We start from the raw sequence: 24,583 nt of genomic DNA on the forward strand, positions 1-24,583 counted from the left end.
GTATAATAAGTACTAGGCTTATGAGCAGCTGAGCTTGCTATAATCAAGGTAGTTAGTGGAGTGGAAAGAAAGGTAGTGGTTGGATGGGGTGGGTGATATTAGAGTGGGAGTTGCAAGGGCATAGCCAGCATGATTTTAGGTGCGCTTTTAGTAAAGTTTTGAAGTGGGTGCATGATGGTACGGAGGTAATTGTGGGTGGGAGTGAGTTTCATTATTTGGCTATGGCGCAAGAGAATAGTGCTTCACCAGCAGAGTTATTGGCTTTATAGTTTCATAGTTTCATAGTATAGTACTAGGCTATCTGCCCTGGGGCATTTGTAAGCCTAGCCATAGTGATGTGGCTTTTGCCACCCCATGAAATGGTACAAAAATGTACAGAATAAATTTAGAATACTGTGCCTCTGTCTAGTAGTGACACAATGAAGGTCCCCTTATATAATAGAATTAGTTTACTGTGCCCCTGTCTAGCAGTGACACAGATGTGACCCCTGGGGTAAACTTACGATCTCCCATCCACTCATCAAGATTTCTCTTGAAGAGAATCAGTGAGGGCTCTGCCTAATACGAACTGGGATCTTGTTCCAAAGCATGGGAAGCCTCTGGGTTATGAATCTATCCCTCCAGCATGTCCTATTCATACTTGTGCCGAGGTTTAAGTCTTTAGCTCTCGTGGTCCTGATGGATTTGGATTTTTTGAGGTGGAGCATGTCCATCAGATCCTGATTGGACATAGCCTTGTACGTCAGGCAGAGATCACCTCTGAGCAGGCGGTATGCTACTGAATAGAGCTGAAGTTTCTTTAGTCTGGCAGAATAAGACATATGTTGGAGACCCTTGATCCTCTTGGTGAGGTACTTTTGTGGTCTCTCCAGCTGTTGCAAATGCCGGGTGAGGTACATACCAAATGGGGCATTGTACTCAATCATGGGTCTGATGAGGGAGGAATATAGAGGTACAATGACATCCTTGGATCTGGATGTGAATCCCTTCATGATGAGGTGTGCAAGGTAGAATGTTTTTCTAACCACTTTGGCAACGTGGGTGTCGAATGAGAGGTCGCTGTCGACTTGGGTCCATACTCAATGGGTTGCTGTCTATGTGATAATTTGTGGGTACTTTGTTTTTCCCAAAGGGGATGACTGTACATTTTTTGGCATTTAGTTTAAGGCCGTGACTCCGGCACCAGTTGTCCGTTTCTGTGAGGCCTTTTTGTAGGATGTGTGTGTCTGCTGGTGTATCGACTATGGCGCCTAGTTTGCAGTCATCTGTGAACTTTGTCAGCCACAGCCCTCCCATGTTTGCTTTAACATCTGAGAAATAAATGCCGAACAAGAGGGGTCCCAGGACAGATCCCTGTGGGACACCACTTGTGACTGGCTTTGAGTCTGACATTGCTCCAGCGATTTTAACTTTATGGGTTCTGCCCTTTAGCCAGTTTGCAACCCATCTAGTGACATAAGGGTTTACTTTTAAGCTGTTGAGCTTATCTATGATGCCTGAGTGGGGTATTTTGTCGAAGGCCTTAGCCAAGTCCAGGTATGCTGTATGGACTGCTTTGCCCTCATCAATGGCTCTAGTGACTGTTTTGAAAAAGTCAACCAGGTTTAAAAGGCAGGATCTGCCCTTTACAAAGCCGAACTGGGTGGGGTCAAGTGTCTGTAGGTCACCTATGTCTCTGTTTATGAGTTCCATAATGATTCTTTCCATAGCTTTGCAGACCAGGCTGGTAGTTTCCAGGGTCTGTAGAGGCACCCCCCTTCTGGAGTGGGACCACTGTTGCTGTACGCCAGTGTTCAGGTACATATCCCAAAGTAAGGCTAAGGTTAAATAGCATTTTTATGTGTGGGTTTAGCTCCTCTTGGAGTTCACGTAACACGCAACCCGGGATACCGTCAGGTCCCATTGATGCTGTGTTTTTTGCTTTGTTTAGGGCGGTTCTCACTTGGACATCTGAGATGACAGGGAGATTACATTCAGCTGGGATAAGTATTTCTTCTTTTGGGGGTGAAGGAGGGGAGAAATTTGCACTGAACCTGTCAGCCAGAATGTTGGCAATATCTGTGGGTTCAGTGTATTTTTTGTTGTTGTGAACCAACTCTGAGCATATCTGAGGGTTTCCACCCAGGTTTCTAACATAGCTGAAGAAGGCTTTGTGGTTATCTTTAGTGTCCTTAGCGATTTTTCTCTCAAAGTTGGCCTTGGATGTTTTTATGAGAGAATGCAGTTTTCTGCTAATGTTGATCAGAGATGTCTTCCCTTCATGGGATTTTGCTCAGACGTACAGTAGCTTCCTTCTTTTGTTATACCATTTGTTTAAGGCTGAGGTCCACCAGACAGGACGCTTACCTTTGGTGGAGAGGGACTTGGATTTGTTTGGGATTGCATGATCCATGCATTCTTGGAGATGTCCATAGAAAGCATTTGTGAAGGATTCGGCATTGTGGGATGTGGTATCCACTGGCACAGTGGGCTTAAAGGATACCATCTCAGTCTTAAGAAGAGTGAAGTCTGCTTTTGAGAAGCTTTTCACTGTGGTCTTTTGTGCTGGGGGTGGAGGTGGGATATGTATATCCAGGGTGATTAGTTTGTGGTCAGATCTCACTAGTAAGGGGTATACTTCCGGTGTGGAGCATTTTGTCCCCATGTTTGTGATGATCAGGTCTAGTATATTATCTCCCCTAGTGGGAGAGGTGACTAATTGTTCCAGTGCATTTGAATTTATGAATTCCAGGAACCTTTGGGCTAGGGTATTAGGGCTAGAATAATGTACCCAATCTATGTTTGGGTAGTTGAAGTCTCTCAGTATGATGGTATTTTGTGATACATTCATATCCTCCAATGTCTTCAGGAAGGCTGAGTGGGGTTCTTGAGATTGTGAGGGTGGTCTGTAACATGCTACCAGTTGTATAGCAGTTTTGCCTATGGTTAGTTGCACCTGTATGGTCTCTGATGCTTCATGTGTTGCTTCTAACCTGGAGGTGTGGGTGTCCTTGATGAATATGGACACTCCCCCTCCCTTTGTGGTTCGGCCCGGGTTTTGGGCCGAAAAGCATGATACGAGGTATAGCCTGGTAGTGCTGGGGTGCTCTCAGGAGCCTTAAACCAGGTTTCAGTTACTGCACAGACGTCGATGTTCTCCATGCTGAGGAGTGCATCAAGTGCCTGCATCTTGAGATTTAGACTTCTGGCGTTGAGCAGCATTACCCTTAGTTTTTTTCCATTTTTGTTTTCTAAGGAGGTGGGTTTGTCTTTTGAGCCTTGCCTAAAAAAGGCACTATGGGGGTGGCAAGAGCCTTAGCCAATATCCGGAAGCCCAGTGGTGACAGGAGTAAGCCATCCCTTGCGAAGCAGCGTGGCTTGTCCAACATGTCATCCCAGGCAGACAGACATTGGATCCCCTTAGAATGACACCAGTACTTGAGCCAATTGTTAAAGCTGATCATCTTGTCTTTGTATTGTGGTATCATTCTTGGTGAGGGCAAGATGCTGCTCAGGGTCAAGGTCATACCAGCCTGGGCTACATAATCGGAGAGCTCCTCTATGTCTCTTTTCATGTAGTCCAGGGAGGTACATCTCAGGTCATTCACACCAGCATGGACAATGACGGAGTCATATTTGTACTTGCTTTGGAGTGACTTGAGTGCATGTGTTATGTGGCGGATCCTAGCTCCCGATAGACAGCTCACAGTCACCTTCTCCTTGTTCAGCCTGGTCAGCGGGACATCAGTGTGTCTGACTATAGAGTCACCTATTAGTAGTGTATCAGGCAAGGTGTTTGGCCTTAAGGGCTGTGATTGGTTGACACACTGATTTATTGAAGTATGTGTTGCATGTGTTTTGTTTTGAGGTGGTGGATTTTTGGATGTCTGCTTTGGGAGCCTCTGTTGTTTTGGTAAGTTTTTATTAGAGCTTCCGAGTATGTCTTTGTGTTTTATGTGTTTGGTTTGCAGTTGTGGTAGGTCTATGTGGGACTGGGATTGTTGTGTGTGTGGTTGCCATCTCCTCCTGTCTGGTCATGCCAGCCCTGAGTTGAGAGAGTTCAGCCTCCAGTTTGGCTATATAGTTGCATCTCTCACATGTATTTGTGTTTGTTGGGAGGAGGAGAGGGTTGTCTGTGTACATGAGACAATTGTAGCATTGTCTCAAGATACCCAGATTGACCAGCTGAACTGGAGACGACGCCAGTAATCTACCACTCGACATGCTAGAACAGTATAAGGGAGTGCTGTACCTTTAAGGGAAGTGGATATTCACAGAGGTGGTAAGTAGATGTAGTGCTTTACTTAGTATGAGAGTGCTTACTTAGTAGAGAAGTATTGAGAACAAGTGCTAGGCTTATAATATAGTGAGTAGTCTGGTTATACTAAGAGTAGAGCTTCCTTAAGGGAAAATTTGAAAAGCAGACTTGGCAGAGCCAGAAAAAGTTTAACCTTGTTTAACCGGCACTGCGCTATGCGCACAACCGCGCAAAGCCGTGCAAACGTGGATTTTAAACAGTGAACTACAAAAGAGCGAGAAATGGTCCAAAACAACCAATTACTACAGCTTCTTGTGCTGAGGTCACTTCCTACAGGGACAGGTAGGCTGCTCAAGGCTCCCCACTCCCACTGGTGAGCAAAGAAACTTCCTTCTATCCAAGTAAGGTAATGGACAACACAGGAACTACACCACAGCCCAGAATACAGCAATGCCTGTAAACTGGTCTAAATTAGTCGAGGAGAGGCGGGAAAACAAGGATTTTTTTTTGCTTTTTGTTTTTTTGGTAGAAACACACAGAAAATGCAGAAACAGTGATAAATTAGTTACACAGGCTAGCACACTTTAGTGGGCAGCCTCCACAGTTAAATTAAACAAACAAACAAACAAACTTTCGATCAAATTCGACTAAAATGTAACTTTAAGTGTAGATTTTAAAATAATGCAGCAAACAGTTAAAAAACAGTTCAAGCTAGTTCAGGGTAAGCTACAGAAGCTATTCCAAGTGAAAAAAAGCAAAGATACTTAAATCCAGAAAGTAGTCGCTTTTCTGAGTTCCCTGCTGCTAGGACCACTCTACAGAACCACGAGGAGCTTGTCTGAGCAGTATAGCCAGAAAAAATGCCCAGAGGCGGATTTTAAACAGTGACCTACAAAAGAGCTAGAAATGGTCCAAAACAACCAATTACTACAGCTTCTTGTGCTGAGGTCACTTCCTACAGGGACAGGTAGGCTGCTCAAGGCTCCCCACTCCCACTGGTGAGCAAAGAAACTTCCTTCTATCCAAGTAAGGTAATGGACAACACAGGAACTACACCACAGCCCAGAATACAGCAATGCCTGTAAACTGGTCTAAACTAGTCGAGGAGAGGCAGGAAAACAAGGATTATGTTTTAGTTTTTTTTGTTTTTTTGGTAGAAACACACAGAAAATGCAGAAACAGTGATAAATTAGTTACACAGGCTAGCACACTTTAGTGGGCAGCCTCCACAGTTAAATTAAACAAACAAACAAACAAACTTTCAATCAAATTCAACTAAAATGTAACTTTAAGTGCAGATTTTAAAATAATGCAGCAAACAGTTAAAAAACAGTTCAAGCTAGTTCAGGGTAAGCTACAGACGCTATTCCAAGTGAAAAAAAAAGCAAAGATACTTAAATCCAGAAAGTAGTCGCTTTTTTGAGTTCCCTGCTGCTAGGACTACTCTACAGAACCACGAGGAGCTTGTCTGAGCAGTATAGACAGAAAAAAATGCCCAGAGGCGGATTTTAAACAGTGAACTACAAAAGAGCTCTAAATGATCCAAAACAACCAATTACTACAGCTTCTTGTGCTGAGGTCACTTCCTACAGGGACAGGTAGGCTGCTCAAGGCTCCCCACTCTCACTGGTAAGCAAAGAATCTTCCTTCTATCCAAATAAGGTAATGGACAACACAGGAACTACACCACAGCCCAGAATACAGCAATGCCTGTAAACTGGTCTAAACTAGTCGAGGAGAGGCGGGAAAACAAGGATTATTTTTTTGTTTTTTTGGTAGAAACACACAGAAAATGCAGAAACAGTGATAAATTAGTTACACAGGCTAGCACACTTTAGTGGGCAGCCTCCACAGTTAAATTAAACAAACAAACAAACATTCGATCAAATTCGACTAAAATGTAACTTTAAGTGCAGATTTTAAAATAATGCAGCAAACAGTTAAAAAACAGTTCAAGCTAGTTCAGGGTAACCTACAAAAGCTATTCCAAGTGAAAAAAAAAGCAAAGATACTTAAATCCAGAAAGTAGTCGCTTTTCTGAGTTCCCTGCTGCTAGGACCACTCTGCAGAACCACGAGGAGCTTGTCTGAGCAGTATAGCCAGGAAAAAACGCCCAGAGGCGGATTTTAAACAGTGAACTACAAAAGAGCTAGAAATGGTCCAAAACAACCAATTACTACAGCTTCTTGTGCTGAGGTCACTTCCTACAGGGACAGGTAGGCTGCTCAAGGCTCCCCACTCCCACTGGTGAGCAAAGAAACTTCCTTCTATCCAAGTAAGGTAATGGACAACACAGGAACTACACCACAGCTCAGAATACAGCAATGCCTGTAAACTGGTCTAAACTAGTCAAGGAGAGGTGGGAAAACAAGGATTATTTTTTTTGTTTTTTTGGTAGAAACACACAGAAAATGCAGAAACAGTGATAAATTAGTTACACAGGCAAGCACACTTTAGTGGGCAGCCTCCACAGTTAAATTAAACAAACAAACAAACAAACTTTCGATCAAATTCAACTAAAATGTAACTTTAAGTGCAGATTTTAAAATAATGCAGCAAACAGTTAAAAAACAGTTCAAGCTAGTTCAGGGTAAGCTACAGAAGCTATTCCAAGTGAAAAAAAAAAAAGCAAAGATACTTAAATCCAGAAAGTAGTCGCTTTTCTGAGTTCCCTGCTGCTAGGACCACTCTGCAGAACCACGAGGAGCTTGTCTGAGCAGTATAGACAGAAAAAAACGCCCAGAGGCAGATTTTAAACAGTGAACTACAAAAGAGCTCGAAATGGTCCAAAACAACCAATTACTACAGCTTCTTCTGCTGAGGTCACTTCCTACAGGGACAGGTAGGCTGCTCAAGGCTCCCCACTCCCACTGGTAAGCAAAGAAACTTCCTTCTATCCAAATAAGGTAATGGACAACACAGGAACTACACCACAGCCCAGAATACAGCAATGCCTGTAAACTGGTCTAAACTAGTCGAGGAGAGGTGGGAAAACAAGGATTTTTTTTTGTTTTTTTGTTTTTTTTTTGGTAGAAACACACAGAAAATGCAGAAACAGTGATAAATTAGTTACACAGGCTAGCACACTTTAGTGGGCAGCCTCCACAGTTAAATTAAACAAACAAACAAACAAACTTTTGATCAAATTCGGTTTAGTGATCTGCAAGTGATTTTTGTTGCTGGATCTTAGTGGTCTGGTGGTGCGATAGGGTTGGAGTAGATTCTGGAGGGATGGGACATTTAGTGGATGGTTTACTAGTTTGTGGGCGAGTGAGAGTTGATACCACTGAAGGAGGTGAGGGAGTTCAAGCCAGCCCAGTTCAGCAAGTGAGAGACAGTGGTGACTACGGTAGGATGCCCCTGTGGCTAATTTGGCGATTTTGTTGTAGCAGGTCTCTAGCTTGTTTAGATCACATTGCCTTAGGTCAGTATATATTGGAGAGGCATAAAGGAGGGTGGAGATAAGGTGGGAATTTGCTTTTAAAATCTTTGCTGCTTTGGTGAGAAATTGCTTATTTCTGTATAATGCTCCTAGTTTTTTGTGGACTTTTTTTATGGTCATGGATATGTGAATGTCAAATTTTAGTTTATTGTCTGTTTCCACTCCTAGCAATTTGGTGTGTTCAGTTGGGTATATAGTGGTGTTGTCTTTTGCTTTGATGTTAAAGTGAGAGTTGTTTTGAGTATGTTTAGTGGGTTGGAAGATGAGTAGTTTAGTTTTGTTTGGGTTGAGTATTAATTGGGCATCGGATAACCATGTTTCAACAGAGGAAAAGGCTTCCTGTGTGTAAAATATAACTGGATAACATCTTCACACTGGCAGTTGAAATTATTAGACAGATATTTTGTTTAAGCTATCTCTGTCTGGGCATTTCTGTTGATGGGATGACAGGGCATTCCATAGTAATGCTATGACCATTGTGAACATCTCAAGAAAATGTATTCTCTTTGGCCTTTAGGCATAGCCAGATATGATAAGATCCCTTGTAGTACCATGAATTCAACAAACCTTAAAAGCAAACACTAGATTTACTACAAAATTAAATTAATTTAAATTGTAATTGTCTAAACCGGAGTTTTTGCTATACACTTAGGCAAGTGATTGTATATGCCCTATCCTGTTATAATGCAGCCTCGTCTGTACAATTAACAATATCCTGGGCAGTTCTGCATAGCTAACAGTTTATCTCTGGCCGCAGTGAGTCTGGAGTTTGGAAGGAGACATTAACAGAGCCTTTACCTCACACCTAATTTGCAGTTTGTCTTTTTTGTAGCATAACTAATAGGATCAGTGAAAGAAACATTTTGGTCCATCAGAAACCAAAGTGTATACTGGCATTCAAAGTGGTTTGAAATATTCTTTCACTCTATGTGATTTTTAATAATGTGTACTTGATAATGTTCATGTTCCTAGGCATGTCCACCACAAGAATTAAACTGTTGCTTGCATGCAAGCACACCAGTTTAATGAACATCATTTGGAATATGGTTTTGACTTTACTCAGATAAGATCCACAAGTTAAGGTGTTGAAGATAACTTCATAATTTTTATTGGCATTTTTCTCAACAGTATTCCTATCCTACCTGTAAAGAGTGAAAACATCACATCTAAGATCACAAAAATCAAGCCACTCGTATGCAGAGAGAAGTTTAACTAACTTGTCCCACATTTCATTCAGCAGCATATTTTTAAAATATTGTCTTAACTTGAAAAGTGTTTTAGTAATATTGTTTCATATTCACTGTTAAACATACATGCACGTTAATAGTTGTCTGTTCTCTTCAGTCATCTTAGAAGTGCACACTCACTGTGGTTCACTATGTAATAGGAAAGTAGCATAGTAGTATTGGCTACTACAAATCATTCTTGCTTTTCTATGCCTTTCAATGCCACCAGTATGTGTTGATATTTGGACACATGGAAGAGTGTACAGTAATAGATACATTTCAAATGTCAGCTGGTCTCTGACTGGTACTTTTCATAGCATTTATTGGTGCAAGTGTTGTCAAAGTCAGAGCACCATACATGATTAAGACACATACAGAATGCTTCTGTGAATAGCAGTTATACATGGGAGGTGGCAGTTACTTCTTTGTAGTTAAGGTTCTACCTTGCATATTTGTTTTGTTTGTTACAGTAAGCCTAGGAGATAAATGTTCTTAGGAAGCATACACTACAAACTGTAGGAAGTAAAGCCATTGCCCACAACTAGGAAGGAAGTCCCGTACAGGTTCTTCTTCTTCTGCAGTAATTATGAATCATTGCATTAAAATGATAGAAGTCCTCGGACCTTAGCATAGTGTAAGAAGAGGGATCATAGCAGTGAGTAGTTCAGAAATATACAGCTCAGAAAAAAATAATTCCATAATTTGCACAAAATTTCCTTAATTTAATTGTAAATTCAAAAAATGCACTTTAGTGTGGTCAGTGGGCACTTACTGAGCTAAATGGTTATGTTGATATATGTATATGATGCATATGCATTATGAATGTGTGTGTGTGTGTGTGTGTGTGTGTGTGTGTGTGTGTGTGTGTGTGTGTGTGTGTGTGTGTATGTGTGTGTGTGCGTGTGTGTGTATGTGTGTGTGTGAAAGTGTGTGTAAATATATATATATATATATATATATATATATATATATATATATATATATATTCACTTCCCGGGGTTAGGTTTCACGGTTCGGGTATTCGATTTTTCAGGATTTGGTGATATTTTATATATATATATATATATATATATATATATATATATATATATATATATATATATATATATATATATATATATATATATATATATATATATATATGGTTCTACTTCTACTCACTGAAATAACAGTTATTCGAATGTCAAACAGCTGACTCCAGTTCAGCAAACTTACTTCCATTATATCGAAAGCATGGACTACTGTACTTCATTCCCTGGGGAAAAAAAATACTTGGCCACCAGGGTGAACTTTGCCCTTTCTTCCAGTGTAGTGTGATCTCAGAGTTGGTATATTTAGTTGGGGGGGGGGGTGAAGCTCACCACATGGCGGGTGCGGTGGGTGAAGCCCTGCACTTGGATGGGTTTAATTTGTTTCCATTTAGTTCTTTTTCCTGATGGCCTAGTGGTTCATTTCCCAGGGGAAGGAGTTCGGTAGTCCGTGCTTTCAGTGGAATGGAAGTTCTTCGCTGAAGTGTAGTCAGCTGTTTGGAATTTGAAAAAGTGTAATTTCAGTGAGTAAAGGTAGACCCATATATGTATATATATATATATATATATATATATATATATATATATATATATAGATTATATCGCCAAATCCTGAAAACATTGAACACCCAAACTGTGAAACCTAACCCTGGGAAGTGAATCACTTGGCTACCATGGTGAACTTTGCCCTTCCCCACTGTAATCTCGGAGTAGAAATGTTCAGTTAGGGAGTGTGGGTGTGAAGCCCCCCACCTTGGTGGGGTTTACTTGCTGTTTTATTTCTTTATTTATTTTTTTGTCCTGGTGACCAACTGGTTCACTTCCTGGGGTTAAGCTTTGCAGTTCTGGGTGTTTGATGTTTTCAGGAGTCGGAGATATTGTCTCGATTATGGGGTCGTCAACAATGTGGCATTTTGATCCTTTGAAGTATATATATATATATATATATATATATATATATATATATATATATATATATGGGTCCCCTTCATAATGTTGACTTAACATTTCATTGAAGTTCAATACAGAGACACAAAAACATCAGATGTTTACAATCACAGATTCCCAGAACATCATATTTTCTCTCCGGGAAAGTAACTACTTGGCCACCATGGTGAACTTTGCCCTTTCTCTGCTGTATTGCAATCTCAGACTTGGTATAGTTAAGCAGGGGGGTTGTCGGGGGGGGGGTGAAGCCCCCCACTTCAGTGGGTGTAATTTGTTTCTGTTTGTAATGTTATCATTGGTGGCCAAGTGGTTACTTTCCCTGAAAAAAGAGGAAATATGATGTTCCAGGATTTCATGATTGCAAATTTCCAATGTTTTTGTCTCTCTGTTTTGAATGTTGATGAAATGGTAAGTCAATGTTTTAAAGTAGATCCATATATCTATATCTATATCTATATATCTATATATATATGTATATATATATATATATATATATATATAGATACAGATATATATATATATATATATATATATATATATATATATATATATATATATATATACATAAAATCCTTTCTCTCTCACACGTGCACGTGTGTGTGTGTGTGTGTGTGTGTGTGTGTGCGCGCGCGCGGGTGTGTGTGGAAAAATACAAAAACTGCTAGGCATTATGGTCCCCATACCCAAGATCTTCTATATTTATGGTGTTATAATGTCAAACAGATATATTTTTGAAATATTATTTATGTGCCCAGTGTTTGTATATTACAAGTGAATGGCATGCCAGACCTCATTACAGTCTCCGTCCGCTAGCATTTTAGTTTCACATATTTTTCAATGGTTACACACTGAGAGTCCCTATGAGCCACAGATCTCAGTAACAGTATACCGTAATTCTTAGGAAAATAATATGTCACTCATACCAGGTCAGGGTGTTCTTTATGAGCAACATCTGACAGAAGAGATATGCTTCTTTCTCTGTTTTAGTGACCCAGGAGAGTCTTCTTGAACTTTTCCTTTCAGGTTCACATGAGGTCACCATCAATCTTTGAGACACAGGCTTATTGGCATTTCCAGACTTTTTTAATTACATTGCTGGTTATTTTGTGCAGTCTTTGAAGTTATAGACACCAGTGTATGTGACTTGAGCATGCATGATATTTTGGTGTCCACATCATCAGTAAAGCACTTAGAAGGAAATGATTTAAATATATATATATATATATATATATATATAGAGAGAGAGAGAGAGAGAGAGAGATAGTTTAAATACAAAATTGTAATGGTCTAAACAAGTTACATTAAATACTAAAATTCTTGGTCTAAACAAGTTACATTAAATACTAAAATGCTTGGTCTAAACAAGTTACATTAAATACTAAAATGCATTAAGCAAGGTTTATAACAGTATGCACATAACATTTTGCAAGCTGCAGCGTTTCTTTTTATATCATAAACAGTATAATGTATTATTTACCATATTTAGCTGATAATGATACATTACAAACAAGTATATTTGCTGAGTTAGATAATGTGACACTTTCTATTTTTTTTTAATTCTGCATTGCTGACATATTATTTGCTTCCTCTTTATATTATTTGAATGCTGGCATTAGGATTTTTTTGATTACACACCTTTCTGGACCTTTTGTCAGAATGTTTAATATTTGCAGTCATGTAAGTTCTTTCTACTTAATCTTCACTTCTTTGCAAGACTATTAAAAGCACAATTATTAATCTTGTCTGTCAAAATGTAATCTTGAGAGATTGAATTTCTTGCAGCAGTGTTCTATGGTAATCCTTTTTTGAATGGGTCATTGAGCAGGGTCTCATAGAAATGCAACACATATTGGTTATTCCATTGTCTCCATGACATGTCCAATTTTTGTAATTCATTTTATGACTTTTGCAGTTTCAAGTGCTGACCCTGGGTCTCTCCTGGTTGATGTAGGGCAATTAAGCAAAACATAACGGCTATTATAAATAAACTATTATACAACAAATGTGAGCCATCATTCAAAGATGAATCATAATCTCTTTTTCATTAATGTTTTGTTACATGTTTCAATCTGAAATAAAAGCAAATGAAAAAATGCAGCATTTTCACCAGGTAGTCAGAATATTCAGAGAAGTCCTACACTAGTTAATTGAGAATAAAACAAAAAAAATGTCAAGGGTATTAAAAATAGAACCCAGATATTATCTTCAAGTAGAGTTATTGAACATAGCATGAAATCCAGGTCCAGCCTAGCGTAGATCCAGGGTAATCTGATGTAAATGTCTTGCTGATTCTTTCCAGACAGTAATCTTTCTATATATCTCTGTATAAATATCTCTTTGTCTTTCTCTCTATATCCCTAGATAGATAACTAGATAAACACATTTATTTATTTATTTTGAACTCAGAGGACATCTTCTATGTGTTTAAATATTTGATCACATAGGATAGAGATGCTGTTTGTTAAGGAAAAGTTTTACAGGTTGGTCCCTTACATTTAATTTTAACTTTACCTGAGCAGGTAGTGATATGAACAAGAATGCATAATCTTTACTTGTAAAGCCCAACCCAAACTTTGACATGCACAGCTGTCAGGGCAAATTTGTTTGGTATAATACTGAAGAGACAAGAGAATAACAATGTCTTACTTGGTAAGAAACGCTTCAGTGGCATCACAGAGAAAAAGTGCCATTGTAAAGTAACAACATGTATGGTTATGTTAGTCAGTCAGATTAAAACAAAACATGAATCTAATTATTTATTAAATGAAAACATTCTCATGCATTTTTAAATAGATTTATAATAAGACAGCTGTAGGTTGCATTTGCAAGCCAAATATTTAAAGTGTTATGCCATACTATAAATGGCACTTTCCTCAAAGGTTTAAGTGCAAAATGTTATATTTAGTTACAGTTCATAAGTGTATGCAGTAAGCTAAAATATAACTCATGTTACATTAGCCATGTAGAACAACTCTGAAGTGTTGCATTTTTAATTTAAAGATAAATACAATATAGATTTCAGCTCTACATTTAAATGACAATGCATCCCTGTTTTCAGACCTGTGGGCTTACATAAACCATCCCAATATTCCACATCTTCTTTTTTTAACACAACTACTTGCCTTGAGATATTGACACAGGTAATGAAAAACTCCTGTTCTATAATAACTAAGCCTTGATATAAAAATATGAGTTCATAAATGAAAGATAGCCAGTTCTTTTCAATAAAAGAAACTAAATAACAGAAAATAATGTTCCTTGACAGTGGCCTGATCTAAGGTTAGACACATTAGAAAAGGGTAGCAGTGATGCAACGTATGACAGCCAGACAAAGGACAAATACATGAAAACGACATGGGGATAACTCAGAGACATGAGATGAAGATGATGATTAGCAGTCCGTTTGTGAGCAAGAGGAAGACTAGCAGTCCATTTAGCTTCCATTCATCACTCTGACAATAGAGGCTGCTGGTCAGGGTATTAACTCAGATGAAATACTCAGGCATTTAGGGAATAGTGCACACTGCACATGGACCACATATTCAAAACAACCAACTGTTACTTTAGCAATAATCTGCAACTGGCTGTGGGTAATACAGGTTTTACTCGCAGTTGGCATTGCTTAATCGTGAGGGCCCAAGTGACTAAACTAAGCCAGCCATGGGCAAACCCTGCATTACTTACACACAGGACTGGATTATTACTACTTTATAATAACATTATTTAAGAATAAAAGTTTCAGTTTTATAAATAATGTCGTTAAATAAAAGGATGCTAGGGCCCTTCTGCCACCTTCCGGGCAGCCAAGATATATACTATGCATTTTCTATGACTGAACAGTACATTGCTGACTCTCTGGTGTTTTTTTTTGTTTTGTTTTTTTTTGTTTTTTTGATACTCAATTGTACAATCTCTTCTAGAAAGTATAAATAGTGCATAGCTTTCAGAGTTGGAGACATTCGCCTCATATTTTTGGTCAATTCTTCATAAAATGTGTGGTTTTCTAACATATCATTGAAGAATAAATTTACTAGATAATGAAATAAATCCATTTAGGGAGGTAAGTAAGACATTGAAAGAGATCCCATAGACCTGCTTGCTAGAGCACTCCCAGTATCAAAATCATGAGCTTTTAATTTTTATTAACTGCATTGCTGTATTCTGCTCCAAGGAGCAGTTTACTAATGAAGGATGTTTTTCAAGATTTTAAATCATCCACTAGCGTCTTTAAGAAAATGAAGTAACTGGACTACTTCCCATGAGAACATTTGATTTATAAAGCGCATGCTGACTGGTTTGCTGACTCACTGTGCACATTTTATGACAGTAATGTTCTTTTACTGTATAATTACTACTGCACAAATTTGTTTCTTTAAATGAGTATGTCGGTCTGGGAGCACAGTTCCTTAAAACTGGTGAAAGAAAAAGATCACTTACGTGTAAGGTCTTCTTGACTGTCCGTGGTTTCTGACATGTATTATTTATAGAACGATTTCTGTCTCTCTTGGTCATTACATGGCAGAAACAATGTCATTCAAAACTTCATTACAATCTCTTTGTAAAATCACATCTGTGGGTCATTGTGAACTGCATATCACAGGAACTCTATAACCACTGCTCAAAAAAATAAAATATTCCTTCTAACTGACTTTCATACCTGCCACCTTTCAGTTTTTGATTTGTCTGTTTCTTACTCAAACACAGAGCAAATGTCTTCCTCTGTTTTGATGTTGTCATACATTTAGGTAGAGTAGTGTTCTGTCTGGCAGATAGGGTGAGAGGTTTACTTTTGCATGCAGACATTTGTTTTACAGCATTCTCAAACAAATTAGAATAGTAGCATTTGCCTTCAAATGATTAAATGGAACAGGTCTTTTTTAAGTTCCTAAGTTACACAGAGGATTAATTTCCAAAGATTTCAAATATTTTTTGCTGGCATAAAATCAATTGCTTGTGTCTCTGTGTCTTAAGATATTCATACAATGAAGATACAGAAACATGATTTCAAGTCAATAAAAGCAGTTTTGTTATTGGGTTTACTGCCTATCATCTCTTCAGACCTACGGGTAATTGTGGGTGATTATCAGCATTTGTCAAGGATATATTGTCACCTCATGACTGTTTTATTAGGAATTCACAAGCTTTGGCATTATAAATTTTAACTTCTTGCATATAGTTAACCTTTCTACTAAGTTTCCAAACACCCATCTTCTTTTCCTTATAACTATGGCTACTTCTTGTACACCTCCATATGCAGCATCTTCCCTCATTAAATTAAGGCACTCGTATGCAGAGTGAAGTTTAATCACCTTGTCACACAGTTCATTCAGTATATATATATATATATATATATATATATATATATATATATATATATGATTGTGTTAACTTCCCCTGCTAATATCTCAGTGTTTAGGAACTTTTTAGAGCAAACATTGTTGACTTACTTGATGACATAAGGAATTCTAGTGTGATTTTATAGTGATAGTCCTCATTGGTAAAGCTGCTACCTCGGTGTCTGATTTCTGCTCCCACTTAAGTACTTATACTGATAAGGCAATCCCTACCCCCATCAAACATAATAAGAAATGTAAAAATAAGCCCCTTTGATGGAATGCTTGTATAAGTAAACTGTATAAAAAGAGGAAATTATGTCATGTAAAGGGCTAAAGGGTACCTTTAAGAATCACAAATACAGATTGAAAATAAGTACTAAAACCAAAAATAACTGCAAATCTTTCCTTGCCTATGTCAACAAACTAAAGACTAGCACCAAGCAAAGTTTGGTGCTAGTTCACACAAATAGTGCTCACTGCATCCCAAAAGAAATAATTAATATCCTAGTTAACAAATTGCATTTTACTCAACCAATAAGTATCTGTCTTCCATGAACTTCACAGTCTCAGCCACGTGTGTACTTTCTGTAGAATAAGTCTTCTCAGACCTCTCAAAAGCTAAGAATACCTTATCCATAGGCCCTGATGGCATGCCAGCATGCCTGATCATTAGGACCAAATATGGTTTACCTGAATCCTTGCTTAATCTTAAACTAAACTTCTTCACTGGTTACATTCCTAAACCCTGAAAAGCAGCCATTGCAATAACCACAGATCCTGGGATCTCTAGTCTCACTAGTCTCATATATAATGCTGACGAACATATTATTTAAGACATCATCAATACGGCTATTGAAAATATCTTAACCCTGAACCTTAGCAATTTTGATTTCTCTTGGTCATATCTTGCCTCTGTAATCTTATTAATTTATTTAAAAAAAGTTATCAAAACAGTGGATAGCAGTTATGCAGTACATACAGCATATGTGGACTTGGCCAAGGCCTTGAAGGCTATTCCTCATGCAGATAGCACTGAAAGACTTGTAAATCTGAAGATAAATATACTACATTTGAATTAGGGAAATTCTTAAATGGACTATAAATCAGTATGTTAACCCATGTGGTTAAAGTCACAGATGCCACATTTGGAAAGAAAAGAGCTACCAGTGATGTACCACAGGGCTCAGCATTAGTCCTTCTGCTATTCTGCATCTGTTTCTCATACCTTCAAGCCAGCACTCATGGCCTGTGGTTGTGAAACTTTGCAGATGAATGTAAACTGGGTAGTACTGTGAATTCCTCCACTCTCTAACAGCTGGTTGCTCTAACGTGGGTTAGAATATGTTAAATGCTAGTGCAAGGACAGAGCCTCAGACTAAATGTGAAAAAAATGAAGGTCAGCAGAACTGTTTGTTATTATACCATGAAGGTGAGGCATGGCTCCTCTTGGCCACTGTTTTAAGGGAAGTTGGAAATCTTGTTGATAATTACACATCTTTTGATCATTATGTCTGCATAGCAATTTGGAAAGCCTTCTCTCTGGCTCATTTAATTTCCAAAGGTATATCCTCTATATCCAAAAAAATCTTCATTCCTCTTTATTCACCTCTCATAAGGCCTTTTCACATGCATTTGCTCTAACAATACCTTTCACCACAAAAGACCTCAGAGATTCCTAACTAAAAACATGTATCTAGAAATGCACTACCTCTGAACTGTATATCTGACTATTAGCCTGTACTAACACTGTAATATACTTACTAATGTTAGTCTGCTTGATTTGTATGAAAATTCCACTGTTCTTAAGAGCTTGTTTATGTATTAAAAGGGATCTTTTCTCCCCGGGCCTCCAGTGACAATGGACGTGTCCAGTCGGACTTTCCTGGTCAAAAATTTGTAAAATAAAAAAAAATAAATAAAAAGATTAAAGACATCAAGACCCTCATTTGTTTAAACAAACATGTAGCTGCTTCTCTTTGTAGTTATTCTCCTGTATACTCCTCCATAGTGATCTGCATCAAACCTTTCAAGTCATGAAAGGTGTGACCCTTCAGAACCACTTGTTTGTTTGCAGAACAAATGGTTGGCCAAATACCTGCTTAAAGGACCTGTGCTTTCATCAGCAGATAAACATTACATGTTGGCTTGACAAATTCATGTACCAATGTATTTCTGACCACCATTACAAATTTCAAACTTCAGCTGCATATTAAGCAGATTGCCAGTCTTGCCATCTTCTAGGTAAGCCTAGATAGTTGGATGGGCAGCCTTAAATTCTTCAGCAGTCTTTCTTGAACTGTCCTAATTGAGGCCAGAAGGAACTTTTGGATATAGATTATGGTTGGGGTCATAATGGTTTGCAGACAGATTGATTAGTGATTTCCTGGGAACCTACTACTATGTACCTAGGACGACATGTAAAGCACCTGTATGGATAGTGAACTTATTCTTTAAAGCTTGGCATGATCAGGACTAAGTGTTCACAAAGGGCTGATTTTAACAAAGAGAATGTGCTACCTGTAACGTCAGACACTTCACAGGGTTAATACATCAGGGCCATGGTCAGATCTTTGACAAACATGTATAAACCAATGCTAGTAAACTATGTGCTGTCAGGAGGTATCCACTACAGCATTGATCATTAATTGTGGCCAGGCATGGGTGGCAAACTTCTTTGCCATTCACAGCTTTACAAAGTTTCTGTTCACAAAGTACACGAGACGGCAGAACCCTTCGAGGTCACTTGCACACTTTACTGGCCAAATCATTTGAGTACCACCACACTGGCACTGTTCCTTTCCCTGTATGCCTCTTCATTTATTCCTTAAAGCGATTGTAGTTTATATCTCCATAGCAACACTTTTGCGTTTGGACTTAGGAATCATGTAAACATGGAGCTTTATCTTTTTGTATTGCTTTGTCTCAATAGTCTAGTTTACCAGACAAACTTGTTCTGCTATAACAGATTTATTTTCAAACTTTTATTGATAAACACATTTGAAGACATTGCTTCTCCTATTCCAGTCTCTGATTTACCACCTTCCCCAAGTTAGTAATCTCTACCACACTTTCTGTATCACATCATGGCATTAGCACATTCACAAGATGAAACGTACTGTTATTTCAATGTATACAGTCAGAACTCCTAGTAGTTAAATTAACCCATCATTAGTATTGCTTAATAGGAACTCCCAAATGACTTGGAATTTGTTTTTGGCATAAGCATCATTATCCAATCCCTGTTGCATACTTTCAGGACTGCAGGCTTGTCCTTGCTGAGTCTTGGCAGATGGCTTTTTATTGGTGTTGGTGTCACTTTTAGCCTGCTCTACAGCAGGTCATATGCTCGGTCATGCTATCGTAGATAGTCTTTCCTTTCTTCCATGTTACGTTTGCTCTATCCAACAGTAGCCTGCTCTGATGGCCATGTAACACTTCAAAGGAGAAACCCCACAAAATACTTTGGTATCTCCAATATGGCAGAAAAAGTTATAAGGCAGAAATGGCCCTGGGTTTCCCACTCTTTGACAGTGACTTCATGAAATGTTGCAGTTGATGGCATGTTAAACTGTTTCGCTATGCCATCAGTCTCCAGATGGTATACAGAAATATGTGTCTATTTATCTATTAGCTTTCCACACAATGCTGTCATAACCCCATAAACAAGTGGATTTCTTGTGTTACTGTGATCTGCTCAGATATTTATATTTAACTATGAATTAATTCTAACTTGCTAGCAGTGGTCCTTGCACTGACTGACTGACAAGGGATAATTTCATGCCCCTGGGGACTTAAGCTAGGATAACGAATATATGCTAATCTTCCCTAACAGACTTCAGTAAGTTAAAGGTTCAGCTAGGTCCATAGCTATTATTTTATAGCGTCTCTCTTATTGGCAAAGGTATGCAATGTAGTCCAACTATGTTTTTGTGGAGATCTATACCAATACTCTGAGTCTAGGGTGGGGTTCTGAGAGTAGTTGCCTCTGCACAAGCTGTTAGGGAGCACAACTGACAGCTGCTGATGCAATGTGAGTGTAGTACTGCTGATGTGTCATGAGTGTAGTACTGACATTTTGTAAGAAGCTGTGCTGATTTTGCATGACTTCTTAAATGAATTCCAGTACTGCATACATGCTTCTCCTTTGATGCTCATCACTAATGGTATCATGATTGTCACAGATGTAACAAGGAGCTTTTCACATTCACCAGTTGAAAAAGACCCCCCCCCTTTTTTTATGCTCAGCATACTTGTGCTGAGGATGGGGTACTAGATGACCTAGCTCAGCTTCACAGTGGGCTAGGAGACATCCTACAGTTCTACTGTGGCATAGATTTCTGACGAAAAAGTATTTATCTATAACCTTACTTTTGCCTTTTCTATCACAAGGTGACACCTAGCACAAGGATAAATATTGGATGCAACACCAGGTTTCTATACAGCTATGATAAAAGTTATTTGACAATGTTCCCTTCTTTTATTCACCCTGTAAATTTTCTTACTGGTTGTTTCAAAATATGAGAAAATGGAAAAACTATTGGGCATCCCAGATACACCACCGGTTACTTGTATGTTCTTACAAGTTTCTGCAAGTGAATGTCCTTTCATTGAGGTACCATGAAGTTAGGCTGCTCTAACTTAAAGGTCAATCAATCAATGGAGAGCCCCTCCTCAATTTTATCAAAATCATTTGATGCAACCCTTTTTATGGTAACTACTCTTCAGATTTAAATGACTACATGTGACTGATTTATATCCTTCTCACAAGGTCCCCAATTTAAGTTGGATAAGAGAGTCAGTTTCTCATCTGATTATTTCTTACATGGAAGAAAGAATGAGCCAAACTAGAGTTTTCACTGAGTAATATTTTAAACCTCCTGTAGTGGAAGCCCATCTAAGAGCTAACAGAATTGGCAGGGTACAGCACATTACTCAGTTTGTTAAGACTCTGTTCAGTCAGTACACACTGTGAATATTTAAAATGAGAAGCTCTGTGTTGGATTCACCATTCTGCCTGGCTGTTCAGAGCCTAAAAGGTTCAAAGCAGGATGTACAGTAGGGAAAGATAATGCACAGACAGTGTTTAGTCAGTTATGCAAAATACTAACTGGGGTATAACTAGGTAGGATAACCAGCAATGCAAAACACAATTGTTATGCACTTATAGCAATGGCACCGGAACTCTATTATTTTGGAAATTATTTTGATTATTTATGTGTAAATGCTTAGTTAAAAATATATATATTGAACAGAAATCTGAAATTGATAAGAAAGACATGTTCTGTCCCGCAACCCCAGCAGCATCACTGTCATATAGTTAATTTTCGCTAACAGTACATCGTACTTCCACAAAACTTTGGACAATCTAAGCTGAAAAAGAAACTGATTTTTGGTAGAAAATGTTGTTTTGGTCAGTATTGTAATTTTGAGATATAGTATGTACATTTAGCGTAACATTCATCTATTTTTATTTGATGGGCAGTGAAGAACATGATGTGCTTGAAACTACAAGTGTGTGTGCTCTATCAGATCACAATAAAGGTTTACTTTTTTTTGTATGTTACATCCCCTCCAATTAGCAGTACAAATGTAATAAAAGTGTGCCCTCATGTTGTGCATTTGTCTACAAAATAAGTCGATGCAAAATTAGGACAAATGGAGTAATGTTGTAGTCCAAAGCCTGCAGAGGAGTATAGCAATAAACTACATACACTTTGCTGTACCCATATATATATTTTGCACACGCACACACACACACACACACACACACACACACACACACACACACACACACACACACACACACACACAAACACAGGTCTACTTCTAAATTTTGACGTTTCAAAACTTCTAATTTCTTATGGTCAAGACTGTAATACTAAAGTTTTGAAACTTCAAAATGTAAATAAAAAAAATAAAAACAAAACTTTTTTTATGTTTTTGCAGGCAGTAAGCCCCCCTCCACCCCCACACCGCCTGCTAATTAAATATACCAACTCTGAGATCACACCACAGCAAGGAAAATGGTAAATATACTGTTTTGTGCTGTACAGCGATCTCCATTTAAACGGTTAGAGGTTTCAAAACTTCAATCTTGTAGTCTTTTCCATAAGAAATTTGAAGTTTTGAAACTTTGAAATTTAGAAGTAGACCCCTCCCACACACAGACACACACACACACGCTAATAGAAAATTGAATTTATTCTGACCTTCAGACTTCAGAATGTTACAAATATAAACATGGGTTGGAATGCTACCTGTATAGCTCATTGGTGCAAATATAGCAGATACAGTTCTTCTGTGATATAACAGCTATTTTGCTATACAACATAAGAGTAACATTAAAACTGAACAATACAGTGATTGCAGGAAAGAAGAAGCAATTAAACATAAAAAAATTAAGTGTGTAAAATTGTAAAAGAAAGAATTGCCCAGCCAAACCATTATGCAAGAAAAGGACATTAAAACACAATCTGAAAAAAATAAACTTCATAATTAAATACAAATATGAAAAAAATACATTTCAAAGTTCACCATTATTCACTTCACCTGTACTCCAGTGAAGAAACTCTATGCGTGACAAGATGTCATTAAGGAAAACAATAAAATAAAATAAATTACATTATACAATGCCTCCTCTAAAACGTGCACGCTGATTGGCCAGCCCAACCAGCGTGCCCGTTGTAAATCCCTCAATATACTAACGGAAAAAGGTCCGGTTGCATGGACTTTTTCCGTTAGTATAAAACACTGTCTCGCTATGTTAAAAGAGTTTAACATAGCGACACAGGTTTAAAAAAAGCAACGCAGATCTCCGTTGCTTTTTTTAAAGCTGTCTCGCTATGTTAAACTCCTTTAACATAGCGACAATAGTAAAGCAACGGAGATCTTGCGATCTCCGTTGCTTTTTTTAAAACCTGTCTCGCTATGTTAAATGAGTTTAACATAGCGAGACAGCTTTAAAATAAGCAACGGAGATCTCCGTTGCTTATTTTAAAGCTGTCTCCCCATGTTAAACCCATTTAACATAGCGAGATAAAAGCAACGGAGATCTTGCGTTCTCCGTTGCTTTTGCCCACAGCTCTGATGTACTGTGTAGGCATGCGCAGTACATCAGAACTGCCGCGGAACACCAGACAGCTGCGGAAGGGCAGGAAAGAGGCATTATACAATGCCATTATTTAAGAAAAGTAATTATTTCTTTTCTTAAATAATGTCATTGTATAATAGCAATAACCCACTTCTGGGTATGGGTAATGCTGGATTTACCCACGGTTGTCTTTGTTTGGTCCTGAGGGCGAACCACGCCAACCGTGGGTAAATCCAGCATTACCCACACCCAGGCGTGGGTTATTGCTATAATAAGCAACTATAGAAAAAGCCTTCTGTTAAATAAAAACTAAAACATGCTTGTTAAATTTCACTACAGCCAAATGAATGTCTACATGCACTACACCACATTGCAAGAACTACATAAAAAGTTACCACCCCAAAAATCAAAACTTACATTTTCCCAATAAAACCATACCATAAACCAATAAATAAATAACCTACTGTAAAAACCTGAGTACCTACATTAAACTCTGCTTACAAGTCTTACTTAGGTAATACAAAGCTACATCCTATTAACACTATGAAACTACATCCTATTAAATTCAGTGAGAAAATGAAGATATACCTAAAACATAGAGAAAAAATTCCCACGTGGGAACATAACACTACAAAGCCTCGTACATGAATGCGTGTCAATAAGCCCTATTGCTTTCATTTGAATATTTAGACATTCGTGCTTGTTTCTTTCTCCTGTAATAATCCTCAATCCGGGATCATTTGAATAGAGCTACACAAGTCTTCTACTATGGATAGTTAGCGTTTTTATTTCCCAATTGTAATGCCATACATCTGTATAACATGGTGTTGGACTCTCTAAGCTGTCTGTTACCCTCATGGAAGCTTTCTTAACCATTGCTTGCAATGCTGTTTTGATCTGTGTTTAGCAGAGTGCATTCATATGTCTGTGTGCAGTGATGTAATTTGTATCCCTTACTTTTGTGGTGGATTTTAAAGCAAAACAACGAATTTAGATTGGTAGCTATATAGTATCTTGTTAAAATATAGGTGGAAAATTGATTCTGTAAAGTTTTCATCAGTACAGCTTCTACCTTAACCATATTATTGTCTTAGCTGAATTAGTGACTGTATCTAAGGGAAGGTATAGTCCACTCTTTACCTTCACTTGTATCTGTATTTAGACAGAAATATTATATTGCTGGCTACTACATTTAATAACTGCTATGATTTAACTGGTTAATTATATATCTACTGTATGGACTATTCAGACTAAAGTGCTCCATTAGCAAGGTATT

This window comes from Protopterus annectens, chromosome 12.part0 (assembly GCF_019279795.1).
Source record: "Protopterus annectens isolate FY-2018-M chromosome 12.part0, PAN1.0, whole genome shotgun sequence".
NCBI lineage: Eukaryota > Metazoa > Chordata > Ceratodontiformes > Protopteridae > Protopterus > Protopterus annectens.